This window comes from Tenrec ecaudatus, chromosome 16, assembly GCF_050624435.1.
Source record: "Tenrec ecaudatus isolate mTenEca1 chromosome 16, mTenEca1.hap1, whole genome shotgun sequence".
Taxonomy (NCBI): Eukaryota; Metazoa; Chordata; class Mammalia; order Afrosoricida; family Tenrecidae; genus Tenrec; species Tenrec ecaudatus.
In genome coordinates this window covers 56481095-56496475 of record NC_134545.1, presented here as the reverse complement: position 1 = coordinate 56496475, position 15381 = coordinate 56481095, and the positions used below count along the sequence as shown (strand labels likewise).

Genomic DNA, 15381 nt, shown 5'->3' with positions numbered 1-15381 from the left:
AAACTCATATTACATAAGATAAAACATCCTAATTATAATGAAATTAGACATATACGAGGGTAGACACTGGCTTGTTACCCTGTAGATCAGTTTTTCAAAATCACCATTTAACATTGCAGAAGTTCTCAATGGGGTTGCAAGGAGTCATAAATGACTCGATAATTGGATGGTAGGCTGTGGATTGGAGGGGAATGCATATATATAAATATATCTATATATATATAAATGCATATATATAATATATATATATATATTAATGTTTGCATCCAGACTAGGACCAACTCCACAGAAGGTGTCACTCCACTCTCAAAGGTGCAAAATGCTGCCCAGAGGTTATGCGACCACAACACTAAAACAGTGCGTGGAGCCAGACCTCACTGGGCAGCACTTGCTCTTCCAACAGGGTAACACTGTCCCAGGCATTGTGTTAGCCTGGACAGCTGACAACCGTTGGGGGGCATACATATTTATATATGCTGGTACGATGCTTGTGTTAGAATCATCTATCATTCTTCCCCTAATCTATCATCAGGGGCTGAAATTTTATTAAATTTGTGTCCAGTGTCATATTACACAATAAGAAAGATCAACACTCCTTACTTGTATTTAGCTGGTAAGTTGTAGTGAACACTTTTACATGAGTGAAGATGTCTATGTACATACACATTTGTGCATGCATGCTTTTGTTGTTAAGTTCTGTTTATTAGATTTCAACCCATAGAGACCCATGTTAGAAGGTCTCAGACTGCCTCAGAGGATTTTATAGCTTGTGATTTTATGGAGTTTGATTGCCAGATTTTTCTCCCATGGAATTTCTAGGTGAATTTGAATAGTTAATAATTTAGTTGGCAGCTGAACATATATATTAAATATATATTACTTTTGTGTGTGCAGGGGTGTATAAAAACACAGTAAATAATTAGCTTCGTATACATTTAGTAGCCAGCGTAGGCAGGCTCAAGAATTCAAAATCCCAGCATCGGGTCAACATACTCTGATTCACCTGGCACACATCAAAGGCGAAAGATGCCAGGGGAGGGGCCCTTCCTAGCTGCTAAAGGTGTTGTTGATTGATTTAATTATTAAAATAGGGAATTCAGAATTTAATAGTGATCCTTGGCCAAGTCTATCATCAGAGCCTAGCAGCTAAGTGCAGCACCTTAAATGAAATGCCTGTCTGTTGCTCCAGGCAGACGTCACATTGTTCCACTCCTTTTCTTAGCCCCCTGGATAATTTGACTTTGACCTCAGTTTTCCTTCTTTGCCTAGCACGTTTAATTAAGAGAATAATATGTGTAGTTACATGCACTAAACAATTTTATATATTCTAGTATCTTCTTGAAGCAATTCAACTACACATTGTTACTGACAGGCCTGATCTCCACCCCCACTCCCAGCCCTTTGGCCTTCAGAAGCAGGAAATTATTTCAATTTTATTTCTTTTAGTCTGTTGTTTTTACTGTGCAGATTTATTTGTCTCTAATCAAAATTATTCCCAAATTGAAAATATATTAAGGGCTAGATTGGATTTAATTAAATCTGTTGTATTAAAATTTTCAAGTTAGGGACATTATGAAAAATATAATTATCTTAGAATAAAGTGGTTTAAGTATAGTTTATAAAGTTTTGGTTGAGGAACATATAACTAATTTCTAAAATCTCAATGAGGCCTTTTATAGGCCTATACAATAAACCTATAGAAATATCAAATTTTTAAAAAGTCACTAAATCCTCCCACACCAAGAAAGCAACATAGGAATCATGACCTTAGCTAAATTGGCATTCTCTTATCAAGAGCACCCAAAGGAGGGCATAGTTGCAATGATACTTCAAGTGCATCCAAATGTGTCTTTCCATATATATTTTCTAGGTGGGATCAACACACTAAATTAATTACAATTTGCTATTTTCTCAATAAACGAAGGATTTTGCTAGAAACACTGAAAAATATAAGGCACAAACACTCATAAAAAAATACATCCAGACGCTTGGCATTGCCAGGAGTCCCGGAGGTGAAAGGGGCCCGAGGCCTTCCTGTGTAGGTGCCCTTTTCGGGCTCGGTTGAGTTTGCAGGATGGGAGGCCCCAAATCTGAAGCGGGATGACTGGGCTCTGAGGGTCTGGAAAGCACTGGCTCTGCCCCGGGGCAGGAACATGCAGTCTCTGTCTGTCCTGTCTCTGGTTGCAGGGTTTTTGCTGCCTGCCTGGAGGCGTCGTTCATTCCAGGGGATTAAACTGCGTGCTCACAGGCGTGTCGTGCTCAAACGTAGTGCGGCCCGTTGGTATCAGGTGTTGGGCAGTTGTACTCCTAGCAACCCGGTCTCCTGCACCGCTCTCTCGAGTCTCTTTTTAAAAAAAATTAAAAATGCATCCTACTCACATGAAAATTAGGCAAGCGGTATGAAAAAGAAGGATAAACCATGTCCTTGGTTGGTGGAATGTTGAGGCTCAGTAATTTCAACCTTTTCCTTGCATCAGCCTGAGCCAAATGATACCACATGGCAGCCAGCATCAATGTTTCTGGAAAAAGCAAGTCCTGGACTAGCGGCCACTAACAATTGCTCTCCTCATCATTCTCCAATTTTCTATACCATCAAACAGATGAGTTACCACTGCTGACTGCTCTTGTTGCCATGCCCACGGCCTGAACACAGGTGGATATGTCATCTTGGTGTACATCGTTGAATTTCACTCCCATCTGTTCAACCAGACACTTCTTGACAGTGGCACCATAAGGTGTTATGGTCATCTAACGATATCAGTTAAAACATATTCCTGTTATGCCTTTAGGATGTGTACAGCAAGTTTTTGTAAGTTTGCTCTTACACAGTTTTGTCTTATGCCTAAAGTCCTTCTCTGCAAAAACCAAACCTACAATTTCATACACCATCAAACAAAAAAATTGTGGTTAAATTCATCTGAAATCACAGCTACTCCATGTGTTTCATATAAAACTCTGCTTCATAGTAATTTTTAGTGGTTCTGACTGCCTTTCCTGAGATTAAGTACAAATTTTTCTGAGGTAGGGAATGTGTATTTATTTTTATAGACATCTGACTTTTTTTGGTTTTTGCTTCATAGCTATAGCAATCTATCTGTCCTCTGAAAAAGATATCACAGAAGAAGACGAAAAGATCAACTGCCCACTTATTTCTGTCACATTCTTCCTCTCATGAAGAAGAGCTGGTTGTTTCCATACTGAAATACCTTGGGCCACAGTTTGAGTTTTTTGAAGCAGAGGATTCAAAGACATTGTGCAGTAAAAGTAGTCGGTGCCCCTGGAATTGAGCTGAAGCAACACAATTGTAAAACAAGCACTGCCTCCAGGCACATAATTTTGGTATTTCACCAATTCTAAGTATTTACCTGCCTGTCGGCCTAGGTTCTCACCAAGAATTCAAGATTTCAGAGAAATACTGGACTTGGGAACATTTATTCTTGTTGCTCTCCCACAACTGAGGTCCTCCACCTGGGGGCTAACCTTTTAAATACAACTGTCTGTTAACATGATCATATGACAGAAGTACAGTCAGCATTCAAAATTCAGTATGATTTTGAGCACTGGGGCATATCCCATGTAATTATGACTGTAGGCCAATGTACTCTAAATTTCTATTTAAGTTTAATTATGCTCTGTTCAAATAGTAGCAAAATTATTTAATAAGCTTCTACTGTATCATATGTACAGCAAAAGCTACAATCTGGAAAAATTACAAAACTGTCTGAGAAGGAAAAATCAAATATTCTCCAGTAAAAAGAGTTATAGAGAAGTTGTACTTCCGTGCCTGTCAAAGGCAGAAAATTGGCCAGACCTGGAAATAAGGTCATTCCCATGAGCTCTGGCTCTCATAGATTTCAACATACAAAAAAAAACCCCGAGTGGCACGGTGGTTAAGTTCTTTGCTGCTAATCAAAAATGGGAGATTGGAATATGCCTGCCACTAGAAAGGTGAAAATGTGGTAATCTATGAAGATCTTCTATGAAGATTTCACAACCATTAATAGAGGTGAGTTCTACTCAGTTCTGTGTGGTTGCTTTAAATGGGGGGGGGGGAAATTGGTGATGATGGGTCAGGACATAGCGGACAGTGTGGAAATGCCTTCCATAATTGTTCACACTGCTCAGTCATTGTGCAGAAGAGAAAAACAGAATATAGAAAAATTAGTTACTGGCTGGAGAATACCCAGAGTATAGACTTCACAGGTGTTTCAGAATCAGAATGCCTAATTTCATAACCAGCTGGGCAACTACAGACTGCATTAACTCGGGGATGTTAATCGCTGTGTGGGAGCCTTTGTGGTATGTGTTAGGTTGCTAACCCCAAGGTCAGCAACTAGAAACCACCGGCCCCTTCAGGGGTGAAATAAAATGTTCTACTTCTTGAAGGCTTACAACCTCGGAATTTCTCAGTGACAGTTCTAGACTGGTCCATATGGTCACTATGAGTTGAGGTTGATCTGATGGCAGTCGAGTTTGGTGGACACATTTTGAGTCTTTGTACATTGGTTTCCTTATTGGTAAAATGCTAGTGTCTACTTCATCAGACATTTTCAGAATTAAATGAATAAATATATGTTAAGAATTTTGATATACTGATACTATATGATTTAAGTGTGATAGTTAACAGGGCTTTAATGATAAAAATGGAATTATAGTGTAAGTTACTGAAAGATGAGGAAGTCAATGCTTCAAGTATGAATGAGTTAATAGTAGAGCTAGAGGGTAACATTAGATGGTACTGTTGATTACTTTATATGTCCCTTCTAGCCATAATCCTGAAGAAATCATCACAGAAGCTGGAACATAGGAAGAAGAATGCAGCATTAGGATTGGGGGAAAGCTTATTAACAACCTGTGATATTCAGATGATAACAGAAACTTGCTCCCAAGAAGTGAGGAGACCTTGTAGCACTTGCTGATGAAGATCAAAGAGTGCAGCCTTCAGTGTGGATCTCACTCCAACTCAAAGACAATAGAACATTCACAGCTGGCCTAGTAGGTAGCATGATGATAAAAAGAGAAAATATTGTTGTTGTCAATGATTTTGTCTTGCTTGGATTCACAATCAAAGCTCATGGAAGCAGCAATGAAAAGATTAAAGGACATATTGCATTGGGAAAATATGCTGCACAAGATCTCTTTAAAGTGCTGAAAATTAAGGATGTTATTTGAGGACTAAGGTGCACCTGACCCAAGTCATGATCTTTTCCATTGCCTCTTATGAATGTTGGACATTGAGCACGAAAGGCTGAAGAAGAATCAATGCATTTGAATTGTGGTGACAGAGAAGAATAGTGAACGTCCCATGGACTGCCCAAAGAACAAACAAATCTGTTTTGAATGAGCAGCCATAATACTCCGTAGAAGTCAGGATGTTGAAACTTTGTCTCATGTACTTTGGACACGTTGTCAGGAGAGATCAATCCTTGAAGAAGGACATCATCGTTTTTGATAAAGTAGCGGGGCAGTGAAAAAGAGGAAGACCTTTGACATAACCCATCAGCACAATGTCTGTATCAATGGGCTCAATTATACCAGCGACTGTGAGAATGACGCAGGATCTGTCAGCATTTTGTTCTCTTCTACGGAGGATCACTACCACCAACAGCCATAATCCCTTCTGTGATGCATTGTAAATCCAAGCTTCTATTGCTGTAATTATCATCCCATTTTAAGGGGTGCACTCTGCTCTTTATATGACAAAGATGATCATTATTGTTGGTAGGTGCTATCTAGTTAGTTCCAACTCACAGTGACACCATGTACAACAGAACGAAACACCGCCCAGTGTGCACCATCCTCACAATTGTTCCTATATTTGAACAATGGTTGCAGCCACGGTGTGAATCCATGTTGTCAAAGGCCTTCCTCTTTTTCAGTGGTCATCTACTTACCTAGCATGATGTCCTTCCCCAGGGACCTGTCTCTCCTGACAACATGTCCAAAGTGTATAGAGCAAAGTTTCACCATCCTTGCCTTTAAGGAGAAGTGTGGATATACTTCTTCCAATTCAGAGTTGCTCTTTTGGTAATCCATGGTATGTTCCATGGACAAGATTAAGATGGGGTTAAGTGTTCACCTTAGTAGTGGTGGTAATCAAGTCATAACCTTTTGTTTACTTGGGGATATAGTCTGCTGAGTGACAAAAAATATGCCTTCAAGCCCATCCTTTGTATATAAGAGCACTATCCTAAGCAAAGAGAAATCTCAGGATGATCAAAAGAAATGCCACCAATAGACTGTTTTGCAGATCTCTGTCTGAATTGGATTGCTCATAAACCTTCATGGATGTTTAATCTCAAGTAAATGGAATGAAGGATTCTCATCGAATATTTTTCTATTTCTTCATGGACCTGGGGAAGAGAGGGTGCATAAAGATGTTGATAGGATTATAGGGTTAAGGTGTAAGTGACTGTTAACAGAGTTGCAATTGTTAAGCATCTAATATTTTTGTTCACTTATAAATTATAACATGTAAATGGGCTGATGTGTTTTCAGTTGTGTGCCTATTGTTATTGTATTAGTTTGTAAATTATGTTTGGCCAAAGAGTTGTGTATAAGTGCCAAGTTGACAAGGAGTGGACACTGATGGTTAGGTTTTGTGTCAACTTGCTGCACCTATAGGAAGGAAGGCAATCTCCCAATCAGACCACAGCTTAATGATTCCTCCTTAGGAGTGGAGCCTATTTGATAACAGATGATGAGGAAACCTTATCCTCTCTTGCTTCTTTTCTCCTTTCTGCTTCCTTAAATCCTAAGATTGAATTCTGGTGCTAGGGACCCATGTGGCCTGTTGACCCTGAGGGCTGTCAGCACCCTGCCAGCTTACTGCCAACTTTGGTGAACATGACTCTGTACCCACAGATTTGTCATCTCCCAACTTCCTGCTTAACCTTCCTGCTTCATAGGCTGGGATTGCATGAGTCTGAAGTGGTCTCCAGCTAGCATCTGACCATGAACTTGAGTTGGACTTGGCTAAGAGCCTCCATAATATAAATTTCTTTCTTGATAGAAAATTCTTTTTTATAGATACACGAGTGTCACTGGCTTTTTTTTCTCTAGAAAACCCAACCTAACAAACTCTTTAAAGAGTAAAAACCAAAAAATATCATTGCATCAATTTTGATGCAAGGCAGCCAGCCCTATGTGTTATGGCAAAGAATGAGTTCCATTGTGTTGACTTGTTCATTTTTTAATGCTTAGCGGTGTTGTTCAATGGAACACTGCCTGGTCCTGCACTATCCTTACCATTACCGTGTTCGAGCTTATTGGTGGAGCCACTGTGCCACTCCATCTCACTATGGTTCTTGGTCATTTTCACTGATCCATTTCACTTTCAGTGATCACTGCACAGCTTGTCCTTCTTCAGATACTTGTCTATCTTGACATGTCCACAGGACATGAAGCTAAATGTGGCCATCCTAGCTTTCAAGGAACATTCCAGTTGGGCTTATTCCAAAGCAGATTTGCTCCTTCTGCTGGCAGTTCATGGTTTGTTTGATTTTTTCTGCACCATTGTAAGTCAAATGCATCAATTTTTCTCATGTTTTCTCCTTTGTTGTCCAGTATTCACATGTGTTATGAGGTGATTGGAAATACCACGGCTTCTGTTGGGTCATCTTAATCCTCAAAATGAAAGCTTTGCTCTTTAACAATTCCATGGTTTTGTGCAACAGATTAACATAATACCATACTCAGATAAAGATGAGGATCTCTACTCCCTTAAAAAGTTATGGTCTTGGACACCCACAGAGGCAGGTCTATCCTATAGGGTTGCTATGTGTTGGAATTGACTCAATGACAGTGAGGTTTTATTTGTTTGTTTTTAGGGTTACATATTATTCTGGAGATATTATGAATGTTATCTGTTCATTACATAACTTTAAAATTTTTTATTATATTTGTCCATGTTTTAATAATATCATTTTTATGCATTTGCCTCATTTTATATCATGTTTTAAATGGATATATTTTAATGTATTAAAACAATTTTTGCTTATTTTCAATGTTATGTAATTGTATGTATCCTCCCATAAGTAATATGATTTCTCTGCCATTTATTCTCATCAGTAACTGCATTTTTCTTTTTATGAAATGATCTCTAAGTTCTTTTCCACTGTAAGGATACACTAGAATATTTGTGGAAATGACTCTAGCCGTGGTTTAGCTAGATTATTTTGCCATTACTTAGGCAGTTTATTGCTGAACCTGTGACTATCTTTTTCTATCGGGGGGTTGTCATTTTATAGTGAGTTTGATGATAAAATAAGTAATGTAATTTATCTTCACATCCTGTCAAGCATGTGATTTGCTTTTATTCCCCTAAAATATTTTAAATCATTGTCTTATAAAATTATTGCTTCATTGTTACTCACATATACCTGATGTTTGTAGATGAAAAACAATCCCAAACTTATTTTACCTTTTAGCATCAGTTATCTAATATCATCCTTGTAATCAATCACAATTTTCTTACCAACATCTTTCTTTATATTTTTAAAGTAAACTTGTTAGTGTCCTCTTTCTTATGTTGGTTGTCTGCCTCATTTCATTTATGTATTAGAAATACTTGCTCATTCTCTTTCTGTTTTATAACTATAGTAATATTTTTCATGCTTTTTGTGTTCATGGTGCTAATCTTGTTAAATTAATGTTGCATCTTTATCTCTGCATTCAAGTTTTTTAAATCTTGAAATGTGCACACATAGATAAGAGCTATGTGAATAGAAATATGTAAAGTCCAAAGAGTTTATGCTTGACTGTGAGCCTAAAAGATGGCAGTGTGAATGCACCCAGTGAAATATTACAAGAAAAGCCCTGGTAATCTGCTTCTATTGAAATTGCAGTAAAAACAAAACAAACAAACATAAAACAACTATGAAACAGTTCATTGTATGACATGGTGTCACCATGAAGCAGAGTTGACTTGAAAACAACTAACAACAATGTAAAGATGAATTTATGTTACATATAAGAATAAATTATATATATATATACATAATTTCCATTTGAGGCCTCTCTCTTTGAAAATGCTCGATTTTAAATTCTCTTTGAACAAATCTGAGCAGGGACTTTTGCATCAAGATGTCATGTATTAAATACACTCAGTTACAAAATTTTATTGTGAAAGGCACCTAGCTAGTCATTTAGCATCATCAAAGTCTCAAAGCCACATTCACTAGTCATGAGAAGGTTTAAATACAATTGAGATCTTTGGATCTATGGGACTGATCAACTTACATCACAAGTCATTCTTTAAGAACCACGCAGTAAGTGGGATAGAGAAAACCTTTCTTTCACAGTCACATAAAGAACTGAACTATATGCCTAAAGTTAGTCAATTACCCAGAGCCTCTGAAAAATCAAACAGCATGGAAAGATCAAAAAGTCAAACTTCTAGAAACCAGGAGAGTAATGTAAATGCATGAAATGCACAAAGTATTTAAAGTCTAGCACCACGTTATTTGCATTTGCACCAAGCCAATCTATTAATCTGCATTATTTCTCTAACTTTTTCATTGTAAAAAGTGTTTCAGACACAGAAATCTCACAGAAAATAAAGAGTTTAATGAACTATTGCTCACACTATGTTATGAAACAACATGATCAGCCACCCAGGAAACCAGTTCATGTCCTGTAATAAGCACACAATCTCTTCTTTCTCTTGTAGTTGATGCTGAGAGAATTTACCGGTTTTGGCTTAGTCTTGGTTTTCTCACTGAATTGCATAGTCCTGGACACTGTAACTTACTTGTTATCTTTTGTTTGTTAAACATTATTACTCTTTAGATATTTTTTAATCTACAGGTTTCCCTCCAAATCTATCTGTTGCTTTCTATCTGTCCATGACCCAGGCAGGTGTGAGCCCTGATTTAAACTTTGTTCATTAATTGCATATTCTGCCCCTTTGAGTTCTCTTTCTTTCAGTCTTTACCTCCCACTCCCTTGTGGAAAATAGTCCATGCAGGCCTATCATGCTCTCTGCCGTCAGTTTGGGCATTGATCATTGGCTTGATTAGTGACAGAGTTAAGAAAGACTTCATAATGAAATCTCCTATGTACATTCAAGGCTGCAGGATTTTGCTTAGTAATTTATTTTATAGTAAATCTCTATTGCTTCTCATCTATAAAAAAGCAGGTAAAGTCTTTAATAGTTATATGAATTCTCTTACCATTACGACTGCTGAAAGCAGGGGTTTTGGGCATATGCTATCTTTATTCTTCCTGACCTTATATGTTAGATGATAAGGATGTAGATTCATACTCATTTCCGTTAACTCTCATTTAGGGTCGTTTTCACAAGGAATTGTGTGGTCAATGGTCATTACTAGTGCTCATGTCACAGTCCTTCTGGTTATGTTCATTATCTGTACTTCATTCTTGATTCCATAGGAAGAGCTCATGAGAATACTCTTCCCTGAAATAATGCAAATTGTTAATGGTTTGTGGTTTTTGTACTTGCAAATCAATTTTTCTGGATACAAAACATTGGCTCACTTTTTTGGAATCATTTGAATATTTATTCGTGCGTAAACTAGTTATGTTGTAGACATGATGCTATTCTGTTTCCACTTCCCTTTGACATCATGTTCCAATCCTGGTGTATCATGGGATTGAGGTGGTAGGTTTCTTTTTTCTGTTTCTTTTTCTCCCTCTTTGTTTTAATCTAATAATTTCACTAGAAAATGTGTTCACACTGGTGGTTTGAGGCTCTTCTTAAATTCATGCAATAATCTTTAATACTTTAATAGGAAGCTTTAAATCTTATTAATTATTAGTAATAAAAGGATATTTTTTCTTGCATTACGGTTTTATGACTTGTTATGTTCCCTTATTTGGTTTTCTTCTTTAGGACTCCTATTATGAATATGCTAAGTATTCTTGCATTTCTTCATTATGTGCCATCTCTCTTGAATAGTTGTGATTTTTTAAATTTGTTTTTCTTGTTAAAATAATGCCCTTTCATGTAGATAAAGAATAAAAATTCTTTCCCCACACTTTATTTTGAGGCAGCCTCATAGATTTTTTTTCATACAACTTAACTAATTACATCTTCAAAGACTTGAGTTTAAAATCAGATCACACTCATAAGTACCACGCTGTAGGGCTCTCAGAAGTAACTTGAAGGACCCATACCAATGGCCAAGTTTGCATTTATGAAAAGACATAGACATGCCCTACTCTGCATCTCATGCCCATAGTTTGCCTTGCCATGACCCCTTTGCACCTTAATAACTCTACCCAATACTCATAACTCTACAACTGACAGTTGCTTCTCCTTGCGTCATTATTTAAATATTAAATTTGTTTATTTAAATTTTACATGTTTATTTCAAAATCTGAAGGCCTTAGGCTAAAATTTGCTTATATGGAATTACATGATATACCATATAGTTTCCATATTTGGTATTCATTAAAGATACACTTGTTAATAAAACAATTTCTTAACATTTTAAATAATAAAATAAGACAAGGTTATTTATGTGGGTCTTTTGAAAACAGCTGAGGGAGCATATCTGACCTTCAGCTTCACTAAGGAAGAGAATCCATCTTCACATTCTTCACATCTGCCCAACACAGATTAATACAAGGCAGAATTCAGACTACCCTTCATCCTCCATCTTTTGTTCTCTCTATTCTGACACCAACTATTCCTTTCAGGGCACTCTATCTCTCTGCTAGATTCAATGATCCATTGCAAACACCACACAAAACTCCCAGAAAATACAATTATGAGGTATTATTAGGAAAGTTACCAGGTTACCAAAAACCAGGATCATAAAATGTTATGGATACAGTCAGTGGTCAAGAGCAACACCTCTCCTAGGCTAGTAGTCACCACAGCCCTGCTTCACAAGGTCATTGTCTCCATGCTGTTTTTCTACTCTGTCTCATGGTCTTCTTGCCTTGGCCTTTGGCCTTGGAATGACATGGAATCTGCTGCCCCTTGTCACTTCACGCAGGGATTTCCATCATGCTTCAGTTGTGGCTCCTCTTCCTTGATAATCCTAGGAATTTTCTTTCTGTGTCTGCTTGTGAGATGGCAAATTCGTATAGCCAGGGAAATGACAACTAAAACTGATCAATCTCCTGTATTAATGTTCTATATGCCCTATTTGCATGGTCTCACTTATTCATTCAATAAGAGTTACATATGCATAGGTAGAAGAGTCATAAGATTTCACTCCATCATAGGACCTTATGGCTTGATGGTATTTTTATATTAGTAGCTGAAGAGATTGAGAATTATGTACTATCATATTAATTCTAAATGATTAGTCCTAGTAATAACAACCTATAGAACAACCCAAGTATTTTCCAGTAGACCTGAGATTTTAAGACACGGTTTCATTTTTTATTGATGCTTGCCTTCTTTTAATTTGTGTGCATATATTAATAAACTGAAAGAGAGTGAATTTTAAACCCTTATGTCTGGTTTTAATAGACAGGATTATATCCAATCATAATATTTGAATTAGTACAGATTTCTTGAAAGTAACACTCTTTTTTGGCTTGCATTTGGGGATTATAATATTAAAGAATAGCTGAAGAATGTGTTTTATGGACATGATATAAAATGGTACAAGTTCTATTATACTTCTACTTAATACAGAGACATAAGATAGACATCACAGGAGAAAGCACTGCTAATGCAGCTGACAAATTTTCAGTTATCAGATGTTTAAAGAACACCTTGACTAAAATAAGATCAATTCATAATAGAATTAATCATGCTTAAGGCACAAACCTTCTAGTGCAGGGTTTGAATAATGTGAAAGCTCTATAGAAATCTAATGGGTCTATAGAGCAGGTAAAGTTATCCCTCTGTTAGCCCTAGTCTGAGTGTCAAAACTGTCAAGCTAGTGAAATATATTTTAAACATTAACCACTCAATGAAATATCCTTTTAATTGACAAACACATGTTGATTTAAAACTACATAAACAATGTTTTATTATATTAGAAAAGGGTTCTTAGTTATTTTTTATCATCTCTATCTTCTTAAATACAATACATTTATTATATGCTTTAAATAATGACTATGATAGAAAAAAATCACAATTACCATTGTCCTTGCAATTTTGCAGATCTACCTTCTTTTAAATTCGCAACAAAATTTCATCTTCCACTGATAATTATATACAGTAGATTCATATTGATGGGATTGAATATATACTATTCATCAAAAGCAAATAAAACCTATTGTCATTGAGTCGATTCCCACTCATAGTTATAGAAATCCAATTATAGTGGTTCATTTCATTGAAATGATTTAATGACATGAAGATAAATATTGTCAATTGCAATTGATTTCCCTTTGGATACAGTCCACACACTTTCTTTGAGAAAATTCGTACTAGAGCCATGCTATGGAGGAGCCCTAGAGGTGTCGTAGTTACACATTGGACTGTGATCCACATGGTCACCTGTGTTAGTCCACGTAGACTAGAGAAATAAATTCTTAGACACTCATATGTGTAAAAGAAAGAGCTTTGTGTAGAGTAATTGTACATTAAGCAAATATCCCAGGCCAGTCCAGATCAATTACTTAAATCCAATATTAGCCCATGTGTCCAATACCAATCTATAAAGTCCTCTTCAGACCCATGAAACACATGCAATGATGCTGAATTCAGGGTAATAGCAGGCCACTGAGTGGAAAGTCTTATGGCTCTTCCAGCTCAGGGTACTAGCTTAGTTCCATGTATCTTGTCAGCTGCAATGTATCCCAAGGAGTTAGTGTGTGTCCTACCTGATTCAAGTTATTTAGCTACTCAGTGCCTCCAAATGAGGTCATCAAGTTAAGACTTGATTGACAGGTAATCTCCACCCCTTCACTCCTAATTGACCACAGACTTTGTAACTACCACAGATCACCCTTTGTCAATTTGACACTGTCACACAACTATTTAGCCATATATAATTTTCAAACAAACAATAATAAAATCATATCTGTACCTAACAGGCTAAAACTAAAATGCATACAATTCAAAATGTGCCACTCTCATAAATAAACAAAACAAAAATATCATATACTTACAATTGCAGTTAAGTAATACCTACACCTTAATCCTATGAAATATATTCTCATGAATATATTTCCCTACCTATGAAAGTTTGTAAGCCAATCACTTCATGCCTTTATCCCAAGTCTTTAAATATTATTGAAACAGATTACCACTTCTTTTTCTAATGTTGCAGCTTATGGGTTGGAACTACCAACTTTTTGTTAGAAATTCAATGCTTTTACCTCAGCACAACTAGAAATAAGTGATCATAACTTACAGAGTATAAATAAAAATTATAATTCTGACATTGAGTTATATTTAACATAAAGGTCGGAAAAGTTTCATAATTCATGGTCCTTCCAATTCCCTGACCATCCAGCCAAGCCACAGCCCATGAATCAGCATACAGTCTCACATCTGGCCATTTTTCCGTATATGCAAACTGAACAGCCAGGTGCTCTGCTCGAAGTTCTGCCCATTTCCCTTCACCGCTATCCTTTAGGGAGATCGCAGAAAGGGGCTGTAGTGCTGCTGCTGTCCACTTACGAGTGGTACCTGCATATCGTGCGGAGCCATCTGTAAACCAAGCATGACTTTTTCGGTCTTCAGTTAAAGTATGGAACTCCCCAGGAGGCCATAGGTGCAGACTGGGAGAAAGAAGGTAATGCGACAGGAGTGGAAACTGTGGGCATTTTGGCCATTTCTTCATGAAAATTACTTGTCCCTTCAGGTCCTGCTTTGGCTCCATCTCGTATATACCACTTCCATCATGGAGGGGACAGCGTTTCGTTCTTACTGGAATAGCCATCTGCTCTGGATATGGATTTGCCTTCCCTGCACGTGATGCTTCTGCCAAAACTACTATTCGTGGACTTACAGAATCCCTCATCCACCAGCATGGCATCCCACATAGCATTGCTTCAGATCAAGGAACTCACTTCACAGCAAATTCAGTGCAGCAATGTGCCCGTTCCCATGGAATCCACTGGTCGTATCATGTTCCTCATCATCCTGAAGCTGCTGGCTTGGTAGAATGATGGAATGGGCTCCTAAAGACACAATTATGGCACCAACTAGGTGGCAACAACTTGCGGGGCTGGGGCAATGTTCTCCAGGCTTCTGTATATGCTCTAAACCAGTTACCAATATATGGTGCTGTGTCTCCAATAGCCAGAATTCATGGGTCCAGGAACCAAGGGGTGGAAGATGAAGTGGCACCACTCACTATTACTCCTAGTGATCCACTTGCAGCATTTTTGCTTCCTGTCCCAGCAACCCTGTGTGCTTCAGGCCTGGACGTCCTGGTCCCGAAAGAAGGAACTCTCCCACCTGGAAACACAACACGATTCCACTGAACTGGCAGCTACGAATCC

General features: G+C 37.5%; 1 non-coding gene across 1 annotated transcript; it reads right to left on the bottom strand.

Moving 5' to 3' along the window:
* Positions 1-255: 255 nt before the first annotated feature.
* LOC142430048 (small nucleolar RNA SNORA74) lies at positions 256-455 on the bottom strand. Its single transcript, XR_012780532.1, has one exon. It is a non-coding gene; the product is annotated as a small nucleolar RNA SNORA74 (small nucleolar RNA).
* Between the last annotated feature and the right edge of the window lie 14926 nt (positions 456-15381).